This window comes from Procambarus clarkii, chromosome 15, assembly GCF_040958095.1.
Source record: "Procambarus clarkii isolate CNS0578487 chromosome 15, FALCON_Pclarkii_2.0, whole genome shotgun sequence".
NCBI lineage: Eukaryota > Metazoa > Arthropoda > Malacostraca > Decapoda > Cambaridae > Procambarus > Procambarus clarkii.
The window spans coordinates 20,038,812-20,056,302 of record NC_091164.1 but is presented as its reverse complement, the minus strand read 5'-3'; positions in this window follow the sequence as shown (position 1 = coordinate 20,056,302).

The following is a 17,491-nucleotide window of genomic DNA, read 5'->3' as shown; positions in this document are numbered from 1 at the left end:
ATCAACTGGTGTACAGATTCTTGAGCCATATGGGCTCTATCATATCTACACTTGAAACTGTGTATGTTGTCTGACTCCACAACATCACTGTCTAATTCATTTCATTTGTTAACTACTCTGGCACTGAACAAATTCTTTTTAATGTCTATGTGGCTCAATTGAGTACTAAGGTTCCACCTGTGGCCCCATGATCGTGTTTAAAGAGTTTGTCTTTGTCCACCCTGTCAATTCCACAGGGTGAGAATTTGTAGATGGTGTGACGGTGTCCCACCCCTATATTTCTTCCTTCCCAGCTTAGAAGAGTTATATCTCCATAGCCTGAGTATTCTCTGATATTTAGGGATCATTTTCATGTGTGGGAAAACGTGGAGCGTGATTAAGCTGGCCAGCTAAGTTTGATAATGCAAGGGGCTTACGCTTTTTGGGGCACAAGCCATCCTGTTTGCCGCCAAGGCATCGTGACTCCTCCCGGCACCTGATTGGCCAGTTAAGGTCACGTGCCGGAAGTGACCAGCCCTCGGGAGCCCTCGGGCGGTGTGAAGTCACGAGGTGGAGGGGCTCTCGGGGCGGCTGGCACCTGGGTGGGAGAGTACGTCACGAGCTGCCCTAGAATGAGGACATGCTTGAGTGAGCTCCGGAACTAGAGAGCCTTATCAGTAGATTTAAGCTTCGCTTCCATACTGCAGACGGTCTGGGAGGCCAAACAAATTCAGTGGAGTGCCCAGAAGCAAGGACGGGGCGGATTACAGAGCCAAAAGCTCTATCAAGAGTCTGCAGCAGAGGGAACGTTGGGCTGGTGACGTCTGGGACGCCCAGAGGACCACATTATACACATCAAGCGAGAAGCTACCGCCGAATCTACTGGCAGTGAGGCGAGGGGAAGCTTTGCTGGACTGCAAGGCGTCGGCAGTGCTAGTGAGAGTGGAGGACGACGGAGATACCTGTCTCTAGTAACCCGTACAAGAGAAGGAGGAAGGCAGTACCTGTTGGGAGCGAACACGGCGATGACGCGATACCACGAGGACGATGGAGGAACCTTTGTGTGTGGGAACTGATTGTTGGCAGACCAGAAGCCAGGACCAGGAACCTCAACATCCCTCAACAGAGGACGACTCGGCTTCGTGGTTGGAATGAATTAAGGTAGATAATTGTCCCTCCCTTTACCCCTTTTGATCTAGGCGAGCTAGAGTATTTTATATATTGTGAACATTTCTACTCATCAGTTTATTGTCTAAGTGACAGAGGTTAAGCTAGGAGCCAAGAGCTCATTTAGGCGTGAGTTGGTGTGTGTGGGCATTAATGCGGTGATGTTAGTGATCCTGGAGGTGGTAGCTGGTGTGCAAGGACCCAGCAACGAACTCTGAAACGCCCAGCTGATCGCATTGCTAGAGGCGTGGGAGAGTCGCGATGTTTCTGACAGTTGGAGCCGTCAGCTGATTGTGCTGCCAGAGGCGCGAGGTGTGTACCCAGTCAGCTGACCGTGTTGCCAGAGACGTGTCAAGAGGAATGTTGCCGACAGTGGACAATATCCACTTATAGACACTTCTTTATGCAATTTATGTGTATGTGCTTTTTCTTCAGTAAACCTTTAAACTAACTGATGAGTTTAAGTGAGCCTCCATTCTCTAGGGCTATATTTATATGAGATCATTTTATGACACCTTGAACTGCATGTGATATTGCATCCTTGATTAAGATAACCAATAAGACCACTGACATGTTGCTGGGACACGAGTATAAACACCCAGCTGGCGACCTGAGTAGATCAGATATCCAAAAGAGCGTCCCAGTGTCAGAATGGGCAGGTTCTGGTGAGTCAAAGGATGCTTGAACCTCCCCACTTGCTAGGGGTGTATAAGGCCGGCCCTTGGCCGACTGCGGGAGCCCAAGGGCGAGCAGTGGCGCCTGGTACTGAGGGGCTAAAACCCGTGGGACGACCACAACCACAGATTGAAAGGGGGTGAACCCTGACAGTGGCGACCTTGCCAGGATTATCAGACAAGAGTTGCAAAGGATTGCAAGTGCAGGGCAAGAGTATTAAGGTCGATATTGGTCTCAGTTTACACTGTTCGCTAGTGTATTCCCTGTATACGGTTACTCAATAGCCTAGAGATGGAGGATGACAGAGTAAAGACGTTTATTGAGTCGAGGGATGAGCAGTAGTTGGAAGAGGGCACAAGGGCTCAGCTGCAGCTAGTGGCGGACCGTTTTGGATTGAGATTGAGGTCCTCCAGGGTGGCGGAGCGTCGGATTGAGATCATGGCTCAGCTCAAGGCCCGAGAGGAGGCTTCCAGGGAAGGAACACCCCAAGTACATGCCAGTGTTGGTGGGAACCGGAGCGACGAAGGCAGCAGTAGGGGATCCAGCGGTGGTAACAGGAGAAGCATGAAGCTGGAGATAATGAAAATGCAGCTTGAAGCTCAGCTGAAGCGTGAGGAGCACGAAGCTCAGCTGGAGCGTGAGTATGAAGCCCAAATGAAGCGGGAGGAGCACGAAGCTCAGCTGAAGTGAGAGGAGCATGAAGCCAATTGGAGCGAGAGGAGCGCGAAGCCCAGCTGAAGCGGGAGGAGCGCAAAGCTCAGCTGAAGTGGGAGGAGTGAGAGGCTCAGCTGAAGCATGAGGAGCGCAAAGCCCAACTGCAACAAGAGGAAGGAGAAAGACAACTGCGACGGGAAGAAATATAAGCAAAGAAAGAAATTGAGATGCGTCAGGCGAAGCACGGGCTGCCCTCGGTGTCTGCTCGGCGGGATAACCCCAAGGTCCGGGAGCGCGACCTACCAACCTTTGACCCTCTAGAGGCCGAAGCTTTCTTCGACTATTTTGAGAAGATAGTAACATTGAAGGAATGGCTGGAAGAGGATTGGGCTGCGTTTGTACAGAGTAGGTTGACTGGCAAGGCCAGGGAAGCTTATAACATGTTGGACCTTGAGGATGCGCCGTTTATGACATGGTCAAGAAAGCTGTGCTCCACTCGTATCGACTAACCCCGGAGGTTTACAGGAAACGCTTCCTTGAGTGTACAAGAGCTTCCGGAAGGTCGTATGCCGAGACTGCTCGGGACATGTAGTGCAGGTTTCTGCAGTGGCTGAAGGCCGAAGAGGTGGAGACGATGGAGGAGCTGAATCAGTTGCCGGTGATGGAAAGATTCATGTCGATGCTCCATCCAGAGCTAAGGGTCAGGATCAAGGAGACAGGTATTGGAGAACTTAAGGCTGCTGCAGACAGAGCCGACCTGCTGGAAGAGGCACTACATCTCGGAAAGGAGGGACTTCCCAGGCAGTCGCCTTACCTAAGGTTTGGGGGGAACTTCAGGAGTTCAGGAGGAGCGAGGACAGGCGGAGACTCTCCCAAGAGTAGTTTACACAGTGAGGTGAGTCGGTCCAAGAGTTCAGGGGAACCGATGAGGAGATCCCAAGGAGGGAACACCAGGACTGGTGCTGGAGCAAGGAAAGGAACGCTGCCAGAGAGACAACGACTGGGGGTGCGAGGAGGACCCAGGGGACGGCGGTTTCCAGGAGCGTTGCCCAAGTGACAGGTGGAGAGTCGCCTCCCAGGAGAGTCAGATGCTTTAATTGTGGCGGGCGCGGACACTTCGCACGTGAGTGTGGTCGCCCCAGGTAATGCAGAAATGTGGCACTGGTCAGAATGGACGACCAAGGAGCCAAGAATGTTTTGAGCGAATCTCCACTAGAAAGGGAGGAAAAGATCCATCCTTTTATTTGTGAAGGTACTGTGAATATAAAAGAGGCCGATCCTATTCCAGTGAAGATGTTGAGAGATACTGGAGCAGACTTTACCCTGGTGAGTGAGACCCTATTCCCAGAGGGTTATGAGGACACCAGTGTAGGGGGTGGCCATGGTGACCACTGTGGGTGGCCCAGTAAGAATGCCCCTTCACGAGGTGATTTTGGACTCTGACTACAGCTGCAAGACCCTAGTGGTGGGGGTCTGCCCCTCGATGCCTGAGATGGAGGCCCAGGTCATTCTGGGAAATGACTCAAGTGGGGGATGTGTACTCCCAAACCTCGTTAACGGCGAGGAGTTTTTTGGAACTCTATAGAAAGAGAGGCAGTGCGTCGGACGCCTGGGGAAACGCGAGGAAGATCGCTAGGAGAGTGTCCCCTGTGTGCGCGGTGTTCCCGAGACAGAGTGTCAAAGGCGAAACAAGTGGATCTGGTCAGGCTGTTGACAGCCTAGGAATCGATCGACTCTTCAAGGAACTCGGAGGACAGATAGAGGGTTGTGGGAACCCGGATGACGGAGTACAGATAACTCTCACCAGTCCTCTCAGGTTGGATCGTGCTCGACTGGGCGAGCTGCAGCAGGAGGAATTTCCCGAGTTGATATTAGAGGTCGAGGGAGGTCGCGCTGGACGCGAGACTGCTATGCATTTCTACTTAGAAGAGGGGATGCTGATGAGACAGTGGAGGCCATTGAGGATGGAAGCCGATATGGAGACACTGGGAGTGAAGCAGCAGGTAGTGTTACCGACTCGATGCAGAGGAGCAGTGCTGGATTTGGTGCACTCGGTGGACCCTGCAGCACATCTGGGAGTAACCAAGACGCTGAGACGGATCAGGTAACACTTCTATTGGCCGGGAATGGACGCCGACGTGAGACGTCATTGTAAAACGTGTCTTCCTTGTTAGAGGGCGGGAAAGAACGTGCTGGCAATACCGAGGGCCCCTCTGGTTCCTGTCCCGGCTTTTGGACAAGCGTGTGAGTGTCTACTGATAGACGGTGTGGGACCCTTGCCTCGAACGAAGAGGGGGAACAACTACTTGCTGACGATTATGTGTTCGTCAACGAGGTTTCCGGAAGCGGTCTCGGTGCTACAGCTAACATCAAAGAGTATTATGGGACAGCTCTAGCGTTATTTCTCTTGGCTGGGGATACCCAAAGAGATTCAGACTGATTGTGGGAGCGTGTTTCAGTCGAGATGGTTCAGACAAACTATTGCAAGCTGAGGGATAACCCAGATTCGGTCTTCGCCCTACAGACCGCAGTCACAAGAAGCAATCGAAAGGTTTCACTCGACCTTGAAGACCATGTTAACTCGACCATGTTAAGAGTGTTCTGCGTCGAACAAGGAACAGAATGGGATGAGGCCGTGTATCCGGGGTTATTTGCGATATGGGACTCAGTGGTGGAGTCTCTGGGATTCTCACCGTTTCAACTCGTGTATGGACATGAGGTGCGAAGTCCCCTATCGATGCTGAAGGAACAGCTGACGTCGGGAGTGGCTATGAAATCAGTTGACGAGTATGTGTATAGATTCAGGGAACGACTTGGAAGTGCGAAAAAGTTGGCGGCCGAGCATCTAAGGAAGGCCCAGAGGAAGATGTCCGATTGGTATGATTGGAAGGCAGTCCCAAGGGAGTTCCAGGTTGGGACCCGGGTGATGGTGCTCCTACCTGGAGAGAGCAAGGTGACTGAACCGCCTTTTGAAGGACCATACAGGGTTGTGAAGCGAATAGGCCAGGTGAACTATGAACTCAGCAAGCTGGACCGACCCCGTAAGACGCAGGTGTATCATATAGATCGTCTGAAGCCATATTTCCAGGAAGAAGGAAAGGCCACCGTTCAGTACGGGACGATGCGACCAGAAGGAGAGGGGAGAGCAGTTATATGTATGAGACTGAACCAAGAATTACCGCATGAAGAAGGAAAATGGGCCCATGCTGATTACACTCATCATTTCAACACAGAGAGTCTAGGAAGCATCGGAGAGAAGTTGCAACATCTGATAGGGAAGCAGAGGGCCGAATTGATGACCATTTTGAGGGAGAATGAGTCTATTTTCACGGACGTGCCTCGATGCCACAGGAGTGTGATGCACGAAATAGAAGTGAGAGGTGGTAGTTCGATTAAGCAGAGTGCTAATCGGGTCAGCCCGGAAAAGAGGGAGCTAATGAGGAAAGAAGTGGAATATCATTTGGCGAACGACCTAGCGGAGCCCAGTAACAGTGAGTGGAGTTAGCCTTGTTTGTTGGTAAAGAAGAGCGATGGGACGTACCGTTTTTGTACGGACTATCGGAAGGTAAACGCCATCACCGTGTCGGATTCTCATCCTATGCCCCGCGTGAATGATTGTATCGACCAGGTAGGCAACGCCAGGTACATGTCGAAGATCGATCTCCTGAAAGGGTATTACCAGATATCATTGACCCCAGAGGCGAGGAAGATTTCTGCTTTCGTCAAGCTGGACGGGCTATACCAGTACAAGGTGTTACCGTTCGGATTGAAAAACAGCGGCAGTTGCGTCCAAAGAATGATGAATGAGGTGCTTCGGGGGGCTGAAGGATGTACAGTGTACATAGATGACATCGTTGTGTACGCCAACAGTTGGGAAACACATCTGGTCTGACTCAAGGAATTGTTCAGGAGGCTTGAGGAAGCGAACTTGACAGCGAATCTAGCGAAAAGCGAGTTTGGTAGAGTCGTCTGGAGTATTTGAGATACATTATAGGACAAGGAGAAGTGACCCCAGTTGATCAGAAGGTGACAGCAATCAAGGAGTACCCAGTGCCCAGAACAAGGAAGGAATTACTTCGGCATCTGGGAATGATAGGCTACTACAGGGGGTTCTGTGAGAATTTCTCCACCGTAGCCCACCCTCTGACGGAGTTGTTGTCCAAGAATAAGAGATGGAAGTGGGAGAGAGGGCTGCCAGGAATCTTTTGAAAAGACGAAGAGCCTGTTGACAGAGGCCCCTGTTCTGATATAACCAGATTTCTCGGCGAGATTCATCCTATATTGTCGACGCCAGTGACGTGAGAATAGGAGCCATGTTGGCCCAAGAAAGAGACGAGGTACACAGACCAGTGGCCTTTTACTCAAAGAAGTTTGTAAAGTACCAGCTCACCTACAGTACCATCGAGAAAGAAGCCTAGCTCTGGTCATGTCCTTAAAACATTTCGATGTGTACGTGGGAGGAGGTCCGCAACCTGTATTGGTATTCACTGACCAAAACCCATTGACCTTCCTATACAAAATGAAGAATTCAAACCAGAGGTTAACGAGATGGGCGTTACTTCTGCAAGAATATTGGTTAGAGATAAGGCACATTAAGGGAAAGGAGAATGTAGTGGCAGATGCCCTTTCCCGTGTGCACTAATCAGATATGACTCTTATTTTAAGGGGAGTGGTATGTGACGGTGTCCCACCCCAATATTTCTTCCTTCCCATCTTAGAAGAGTCAAATCTCCGTAGCCTGAGTATTCTCTGATGTTCAGGGAATATTTTCAAGTGTGAAAAAGCGTGGAGCGTGATTAAGCTGGCTGTAAAATGGCCAGCTAAGTTTGATAATGCAAGGGGCTTACGCCTTTTGGGGCACAAGACGGTGCCGAGCCATCCTGTTTGCCGCCAAGGCGTCGTGACTCCTCCCGGCACCTGATTGGCCAGGTAAGGTCACGTGCCGGAAGTGACCAATGACGAGAGCTCTCGGGTGGTGTGATGTCTCAAGGTGGAGGGCTCTTGGGGAGGCTGGCGCCTGGGCAGGAGAGTACGTCAGGAGCCGCCCAAGAGTGAGGACATGCTCGAGTGAGCTCCGGATCTAGAGAGCCCTTACCAGTAGATTTAAGCTTCGTTTCGATACTGCAGATGGTCTGGGAGGCCATACAACTTCCGTGGAGTGCCCAGAAGCAAGGACGGGCCGGATTAGAGAGCCAAAAGCTCTATCAAGAGTCTGCAGCAGAGGAAACGTTGGGCTGGTATCGTCTGGGACGCCCAGAGGACCACGTTTTACACATCAAGCGAGAACCTACGGCCGGGCTTAATCTACTGGCAGTGAGGCGAGGGGAAGCTGTGCTGGACTGCGAAGTGTCGGCAGTGCCAGTGAGAGTGGAGGACGATGACGGAGGTACAAAAGGAGGAGGAAGGCAGTACCTGTTTGAGCCAGCACGGTGACGACGCGATACCATGAGGATGATGGTGGAACCTGTGTGTTTGGGAACTGATTATTGGCAGACCAGAAGCCAGGACCAGGAACCTCAACATCCCTCAATAGACGACGAGTCGGCTACATGGTTGGAATGAAATATGGTAGATAATTGTCCCTCCCTTTAACCCATTTTGATCTAGGCGAGCTAGGGTATTTTATATATTGTGAACATTTCTATTCATCAGTTTATTGTCTAAATGACAGAGGTTAGGCTAGGAGCTTATTTAGGCATGAGTTGGTGCATGTGAGCATTAATGTGGTGATGTTAGTGATCCTGGAGGTGGTAGCTGGTGTGCAAGGAGCCAGCAACGAACTCTGAAACACACAGTTGATCGCATTGCTAGAGGCGTGGGAGAGTCGCGATGTTTCTGACAGTTGGAGCCGTCAGCTAATCGTGCTGCCAGAGGTGCGAGGTGTGTGCCCGCGGCTCGAGGTGTGGACCCAGTCAGCTGACCATGTTGCCAGAGACGTGTCAAGAGGAATGTTGCCGACAGTGGACGATATCCACTTATAGACATTTCTTTATGCAATTTATGTGTATATATGCTTTTTCTTCTATAAACAAGGTATACAAGGTCATGAACTATTCTTTACACAAGTTTCTAAAGACAGTTCTTATGTTGGCCAATCTAGCGTATTCCGCTGATGATATTCTTTTGATGTGGGACTCTGGGAACAGGTTCGGTGTGATATCAGCCCCCCCCCCCTCGATCTTTCTTCATATTTGATTCTTGCAAGATTTTACCTCCCAGATGGTACCTTGAGTTCAGCCTTCTGTTCCCTTCACCTAATTTCATTACTTTAACAGCCATTTTCTAGACAATTCTTTCAGTTTCTCCAGGTCTTCCTGTAGTCTCAGTCTATCTGCATATGTCTTGATTCTTCTCATATTTTTTGCATAATCAGCCAACATTGAAAGGAATGAGTCTATACCCTCTGGAAGATCGTTTACATATGTTAGAAAAAGGATGGGTCCAAGTGCAGTCCTGTGGGATTCCGCTGGTGACGTCTCGCCATGTTGATGTTTTCCCCCCTCACAGTTACTCGCAGTTTTCTGTTACTTAGATACTCTCTTATCCAATGTAGCACCTTACCTTTTATTTCTGCCTGTTTCTCCAACTATTGTAACAGCCTTTTATGGGGTATTGTGTTAAAAGCTTTCTGACAGTCCAAGAAAATGTAGTATGCCCACCCTTTTCTTTCTTGCCTAATTGTTGTCGCTTGGTCATAGAATTTTATTAAGCCTGTCAGGCACGACTTACCATCCCAGAACACATGCTGGTTGTATTACAAAGTTCTTTCATTCCAGATGTTCAACGAGCCTTTTTCTCATGATCTTCTCAATCACCTTCTGTCCCTTCTGGACAACCCAGCATAAACCATGGTTGTAGGTCGAGTGCGAACGTCCCTACCATACAACCAACCAAAACCCGAAGAGTGTTTATACTTTGATCAGGAGATCACCCTGTACACTTCCTGCTCTTGGAGAGGGGCTCAACGTTATACATTCAGGGGGAATAGGGCTCCAACACTGGCCTCGTTGTCACGTGTACACACCTAACTCGAGCCGCTGCGACTCCCCACTCTCTCCTTATTTGGTATGACCTCCTCAATCCCCCTTTATTAGATTGTAGTTCTATACCACCCTGTCCACGGCTGCGGTTCTTTCTCTCTCTCTCCCTCTCTCTATTTTTCTACTTTCTGCGAAGCCTCACGAGGACAAGGGCAAGCACCCGCTGGTAATAAACATTTAGTATACAGAGAACATATACAAATGCACACAAGATACAATAATAACTCCAACACTATTGCTATTGCCATAAACCTTATTGCTATTGCTATAAACCTTATTTCTATTGCTATAAACCTTATTGCTATTGCAATAAGGTTGCATCCAATGCCATCAGGACTCTATTAGCTGATTATTTCAAGTGGTAGCCCATCTCCTGGTTCACCACTTATGCTATCAACCTCACTGCATGGGTTAAATCATGCAATACAATGCGGCACTATCAACCTTAGAGCATATATAAATATACATGAATGTACACAAGTAAATCTAGCCTATGGCTGTAACACTATAAACATTAATATTAATGTTCCTTGATACTAAAATGGTCAGTCACCCACCTTCCACTGGGTCTTGGACGCCAATGACAATCAAACACTCTACCAACTCCCTACAAGTGGTCAATAAGAACTTCCTTCCCACATCTGGGAGTTCACCACCCTGACATCTTCAGGTTTTTCCAGGTTTATCTACCAGGATCCTCTGCAGATCTTACAAGAGCTGCAGGATCCTCTGCTGCACCACCATGAAGTTTCCCCGAACCACAATGATGCTCCACCACTGGTATTACAGAAGCATATGAAACTTCACTTCACTGCTCCTGTTCTCACAGCTTGAGGTCCTGCTCCTCACTGTATGGTTGCTTCTCCACAGAACTCAGTACCTTTCACAACCTTGGAGTCTCATCCACTACTCCTTCTCTGTTGGCTCAAGGATCACAGCAACTCATTCCCCGGACAAACCACAGAATTTGGTTAGCTTGCGACGCTCACTGGCGGGGCGGCGACACTCAGGGCGCTTCAGGCTACCCACAGAACTGCTTTAACTACTCCACAACACCTTCTGCAGTTCACGACTCGAGCTGGCACGTTTGCAGACTTATTCCTCAGTCGAAACGTCTGCCCACATCCTTCCTCTTGAAGGTATATCAAACAGGGGTTCTTCTTCACCAGGGGCTCAAACGGAACACGCCCTCCCCTCACGATCTCTTCTGCTCAAGTGAGCTCAAGCTCCTCTGAATCGTGCCTCACTCCTCCAGTAAATTCTCCACATCTCATGCCAAGTCATTTATTTATATCCTTGTTCACTTCCCATACTCCTAAACTATTTATCAAATTTAATCACGTGTTTGCTATGCATATATCCACGTCTATAACTCATTGACCTCTTAATTAGGTCAGGCCTGATAGAATAACTCTCAAGGGGTAAACTCGTTTCTCAGATACCTGGGATCATAACAATATATTATGTTGTACATATGTTAGAGAGTGGCACCCTTAGTGTGCCACCCTCTTTTAGTATCCATATCTGCACCCTATTAAGTATCCACGGTGAGATTCTGTCAGGCTTAACAGCCTTTCTCACATTCAGCTCTAACAGATTCCTTTTGACCTCATTTCTTGTGAGCTCAAATTCCTCCATGGTTGCTTGGTTTGCCGCTTCCTCATTTAGTGCGGGGGCTCCTCCTTGTTCTAGTGTGACGACCCCCCGAAATCTCTTGTTGAGTTCTTCACACACATTGTCATTCTCTGTGTTTCTGTTCTCCCCTTTTCTCAGTTTCATGTTCCTTCACTGCTTTTTTTCTCCTGCGTGACTGTGGAGCAGTTTTTGTTGGGTTTTGGTTTTACTCACAATATAATTTTCATACTGTGTCTCTGCATCTCTGTAAGCAGAGACACAGTATGAAATTTAAGAACCCTATTAAATTCATTTCCCATTTCTAAATTCTTTTTTGTTTTTTGAAATTCTGTTCTTCAATGCAAAACGAACCCTCACCCTGGACACCCTGGGAATGTCCAGGGTGAGGGTTCGTGCACCTATGGTGTAAGAAGTGCATTGGGTGGAGGTAGGTTGGGGAATGTAGGGCTAAGATCTTGCATGGGTCTGCTTGGGTCAGAGAGCACTTCAGGGGATGTGGAGGCAGGGGGTACATGGGGTGATGTGATAGTACTCAAATTGTACGACGGTTGAGATATAGCCAATCACAGTCGAGGAGGCCTCTGACGTCATTCTCCACAGAGAGCTGGTACTAACCGTTCTGGTGACGAGTCAGTATTCACACAGACCAGAGTTAGATAGGAACTCGGCAGGATAGATATGCAACTTGTTACCTTACTCAATAAACTGCTGAAGTGATCATCCGTGTATTCTAATACTGGTAGCAGCTGTGGGATACAGAATTAATTTTCTGGGAGTACCCAGAAATAAAAAGAATACTAGAATAAAAATTCTAGTACCCACATCACAACGTGTTCCAGCAGCCACCGCCGCCATAAGCCGCCATCCTGCCACCCATGCATCAACTATTGTATCAGTCTGGGGATCCTACCATCAGCCACTACTCTAGGTCGACGTTATCAGAAGTAAGGCACAATATTTGCAAGTGAGAACGCAATTTCATCAGTGAGGGGAGAGGAATTTGTGCCGCCAGCATTTTTTAATTTCCCGCGCCATCTTGGATCCTGCATCACCCACCACCACCTACACCAAAGCCGAAGTATCAAGCTTTTTGAGTGTTCAAGCTACTGCAATCGTCGTCAGTCATCGTCGCAAGTATCAACTTATCATCGTGTGTGTTGTACTGTTATTTGAGAGGAAATTGGTGTACAGCAAATGTCGCCACCAGCTTACACACACCTCGCCATCTGGCCTCCTCTCACCATTGCACCAGCCCCCTTGCCACACCACTCTGCTGTGAACTCCTGTCTATACTCCTGCCTAGCAAATCGTGCTTCCTTCGCCATTATCGGCATGACAGCATTAATTGTCGCTCTCCCAACATCAATTCCAGTGTCGGGTCCCACAAGAGCTTCGCGCACGGCCGCTAGGAGCGCTACCTGCCGCCACACTAATTGTAAACAAACGTGCATGTGCGTCTTCACAAGCATTGTCACCATGATTTTTGACCTACTATGTTCAAATTTTTTGTGCATATGCCGAACGGTGTTAGTATTCCACATACCTGAGCTGCCTTTAATGTTTATTATGCAATTTCACATGTAACCCATTATTGAATGCCACCGAGGTCCTTTTCAGTATCATTGTATCTATCTAGCTAGCCAGAGCTTGCCGACAAGGGACGTCGACTTGGTATCGTGTCCGAGCAGTGTTAGTACTCAAATTGTACGGCGGTTGGGATATAGCCAATCACAGTCGACTAAGCCTCTGACGTCATTCTCCACAGAGAGCTGGTACTAATCGTGATTGATTATCTTGGTACTCGGTACTTGGTATCTTGGTACTTGGTGATTGATATCTTGATTATCTTGATCTTGGTACGTAGGGTTAGTGTTAAACTACTAGGATCAGAGAGAGAGAGAAAGAGCAGGGAGAAAGAGAGAGAGAGAGAGAGAGAGAGAGAGAGAGAGAGAGAGAGAGAGAGAGAGAGAGAGAGAGAGAGAGAGAGACAGAGAGAGACAGAGAGACAGAGAGACAGAGAGACAGAGAGAGAGAGAGAGAGAGAGGAAGGAGCTACAGAGAGAGAGAGAGAGAGAGAGAGAGAGAGAGAGAGAGAGAGAGAGGAAGGAGCTACAGAGAGAGAGAGAGAGAGAGAGAGAGAGAGAGAGAGAGAGAGAGAGAGAGAGAGAGAGAGAGAGAGAGAGAGAGAGAGAGAGAGAGAGAGAGAGAGAGAGAGAGAGAGAGAGAGAGAGATCAGGGGATGAGAACAAGCAGGATGGGGGGAGGGGGGTCAATGTCGGAGGGTGAAAGAGACTGCTTGGTGTGGTTGGTGGTAGATTGCGCGTGTGTGTGTGTGTGTGTGTGTGTGTGTGTGTGTGTACTCACCTAGTCGTGCTTGAGCTCTGGGGTTGGGGTAGAGCGTTGGCTCTTTGGTCCCGCCTCTCTACCGTCAATCAACTGATATACAGATTCCTGAACCTACTGGGCTCTATCATATCTATCATATCTACATTTGAACTGTGTTTGGAGTCAGCCTCTACCACATCACCTCCTAATGTTAATTAACTACTTCCATCTGTTAACTACTCTGACACTGAAAATGTTCTTTCTAACGTCCCTGTGGCTCATTTGGTGCTCAGTCTCCACCTGTGTACCTTTCTTCGTGTACCACCTGTGTACCACAGTTTATCCTTATCTACCCTGTCAATTCCTCTGAGAATTTTGTAGGTAATGATCATGTCTCCCCTTACTCTTCTGTCTTCCAGTGTCCTGAAGTGCATTTCATGCAGCCTTCTTGATAACTCATGCCTCCTAGTTCTGGGACTAGCCTAGTAGTAAACCTTTGAACTTTTTCCAGCTTCGTCTTGTGTTTGACAAGCTACGGGTTTCATGCCAGGGCTGCATACTCCAGGATTGGTATCAGTCAGTCTAGGTCATCTTGTAGTCTCATACTATCTTCCTCTGATTTAGTCTTCCTCATAACTTTAGCATCATCAGCAAACAATGAGAGGAACGATTCTATACCCTCTGGGAGATCATTTACATATATCAGAAACAGTATAGGTCCAAGGAGAGAACACTGCGGGATTTCTCTGGTGGCGCCTGTTCAATCTGAGACTCACCCCTCACATTAGCTTGCAGTCTTCTGTTGCTTAGGTACTCCTTTATCCAATGTAGTACCTTCCCTTTCACTCCTGCCTGCATCTCCAGCTTTTGTACTAGCCTTTTGTGTGGTACTGTGTCAAAGGCTTTCTAGCAATATAAAAATATGCAGTCTGCCTCCCCTCTCTCTCTTGCCAGATTTTTGTTGCGTGGCCATAGAATTCAATTAATCCTGTGAGGCAGGACTTGCCATCCCTGAAACCATGTTGATGCTATGTTACAAATTTCTTTCGCTCCAGATGTTCCACTATCTTTTTTCACCCAATCTTCTCCATCAGGCTACATTGTATGAAGGTTAGGGACACTTTCCTGTAGTTAAGTGCCTCCTGTCTATTCGCCTTGTATGTTGGGACTACATTAGCCATCTTCCAAATTTTTGGGAGTTCCCCTGTTACCATTGATATGTTATGCACTATGGAAATTGGAAGGCACAGTGCTTCTGCTCCTTCCTTTCGTATCCAAAGGAAGATTCCATCTGGGCCTATATCCTTTGTCACATCCAGCTCTAGCTATAGCTTTCATACATCCCCATTGATAATCTCAAACTCTTTTAGTGGTGCCTGGTTAACTATTCCCTCTCCTATCTCTGGAACTTCTCCTTGCTCTAATGGGAAGACCTCCTGGAATTTCTTATTCAGTTCCTCGCACACTTCCTTGTCGTTTGTAGTGAATCTGTCTGCCCCCTATCCTCAATTACCTGTTCATTTACTGTTATTTTTCTCCTGATGTGGCTGTGCAGAAATGTAGGTTGAGTCCTTGCCTTGCTTGTGATGTCATTTTCATATTGCCCTTCTGCCTCTCTTCTTAACCTGACATATTCATTTCTGACACTCTGGTATCTTTCTATGCTCCCAAGTGTCCTGTTATTCCTATTGTTTCTCAACTCCCTTTTACTTTGCTGCTTAGCTAACCTGCATCACTGATTAAACCATGGATTTCTCATCTGCATTTTGTTGTTTTCCTTTTGGACCGGGACAAACTTGCTTGCTGCCTCCTTACACTTCAGCGTGATGTAGTCCATCATGTCTTTGCCGTCTTGTCCCAGAGCTCTGTTTCCCATGTTATCTCTGCTAGGAATTTTCTTATCTCCTCATAGTTTCCCTTTTGGAATGCCAGCCTTTTGATTTCAGTTCCCCTCCTAAAGTTCATTAACCTTTCTTCGACCAGATATTCAAACGGTAGTACACTGTTGACGCTCATTTCTACTTGGGCCTCGAAACCGATTTCTCTCTTGTCGGAGTCATTCAGAGTGAAGACTAGGTCGAATCTCGCTGGTTCATCGTTTCCTCTCATTCTTGTGTGATCTCTGATATGCTAGCTTAAAAAGTTTCTTGTCGTCACCTCCAGTAGTTTAGCTCACCATGTATCCTCATCTCGATGCGGTTCCTTGTTCTCCCAGTCTATCCTCCCCATGATTAAAGTTCCTCATGATGAGCAGATGGGATCTATTTCTACAGGCACAAATAGGTGTAGTGTATGTTTCTCTCTGCCTTTTTCTACAGGTGTGTGTATGTGAGTGTGTGTGTGTGTGTGTGTATGTGTGTGTGCGTGTGTGTGTGTGTGTGTGTGTGTGTGTGTTTCTCTCTGCCTTTTTCTACAGGTGTGTGTATGTGAGTGTGTGTGTGTGTGTGTGTGTGTATGTGTGTGTGTGTGTGTGTGTGTGTTTACTAGTTGTGTTTACTAGTTGTGTTTTTGCGGGGGTTGAGCTTTGCTCTTTCGGCCCGCCTCTCAACTGTCAATCAACTGTTTACTAACTACCTTTTTTTTTTTTTTTTTTTTTTTTTTTTTTTTTTTTTTTTTCCACACCACACACACACACACACACACCCCAGGAAGCAGCCCGTGACAGCTGACTAACTCCCAGGTACCTATTTACTGCTAGGTAACAGGGGCACTTAGGGTGAAAGAAACTTTGCCCATTTATTTCTGCCTCGTGCGGGAATTGAACCCGCGCCACAGAATTACGAGTCCTGCGCGCTATCCACCAGGCTACGAGGCCCCTAACCCCTTATGTGTGTGTGTGTGTGTGTGTGTGTTTATGTGTGTGTGTGTGTGTGTACTCACCTAATTCACCTAATTGTACTCACCTAATTTTGCTTGCGGGGGTTGAGCTCTGGCTCTTTGGTCCCGCTTCTCAACCGCAATCAACAGGTGTACAGGTTCCTGAGCCTACTGGGCTCTATCATATCTACATTTGAAACTGTGTATGGAATCAGCCTCCACCACATCACTTGCTAACTCATTCCATTTGTAAAGCAACCACTCTGACACTAAAAAAGTTCTTTCTAATATTTCTGTGTATGACTGTATGGAAGTGTGTGACATGTGTGTGTGTGTGTGTGTGTGTGTGTGTGTGTGTGTGTGTGTGTGTGTGTGTGTGTGTGTGTGTGTGTGTGTGTGTGTGTGTGTGTGTGTGTGTGTGTGTGTGTGAACTCAATTAGTTGTATTCAACTAGTTGTTCTTGCAGGGGTTGAGCTTTGCTCTTGCAACCCGCCTCGCAACTGTCAATTAATCAACTGTAACTAAGTACAAAATAACTAAAAAAATTTAATTAAAAAATTAACAACTCCCAGGTACCTATTTACTGCTATGTAACAAGAGCATCGGAGTGAAAGAAACTTTGCCCATTTGTTTCTGCTTGGTTCGGGAATCGAACCCGGGCCACAGAATTACGAGTCCTGCACACTGTTAACTCAGCTAAGAGACCCCCGGGTCTGAGTGTGTGTGTATTCACCTAGTTTTATTCAGCTAGCTGTGCTTGCGGGGGTTGAGCTCTGTTGTTTCGGCCTGCCTCTCAACTCAATCAACTGGTGTACAGGTTCCTGACCCTAGTGGCCTCTATAATATCTACACTTGAAACTGTGTATGGAGTCAGTATGGAGTTTGGGTGTTGTGTCGTCGTTGATCCTTCTTTATGGACAACCCAACCCAAAACTCGGTAGAGTGTTTGCACTTTACCAGGAGATCCCCCTGGGCGCTTCTGGCTCTTGGAGAGGGGCTCAACATCACACACTTAGGGGATGCAGCTAATAACTATCTGCGGGCTCACCATAGCCCGTGATACTTGGAACTTTGTTCCAGGTAGCGAATCTTTAACAACAACAACATCCAATACTTAGCCTCGTTGTCACGTGCACACACCCACTCGAGCCACTGTGACTCCCCACTTTCTCCTTATGTGATATGGTCTCCTCAATCCC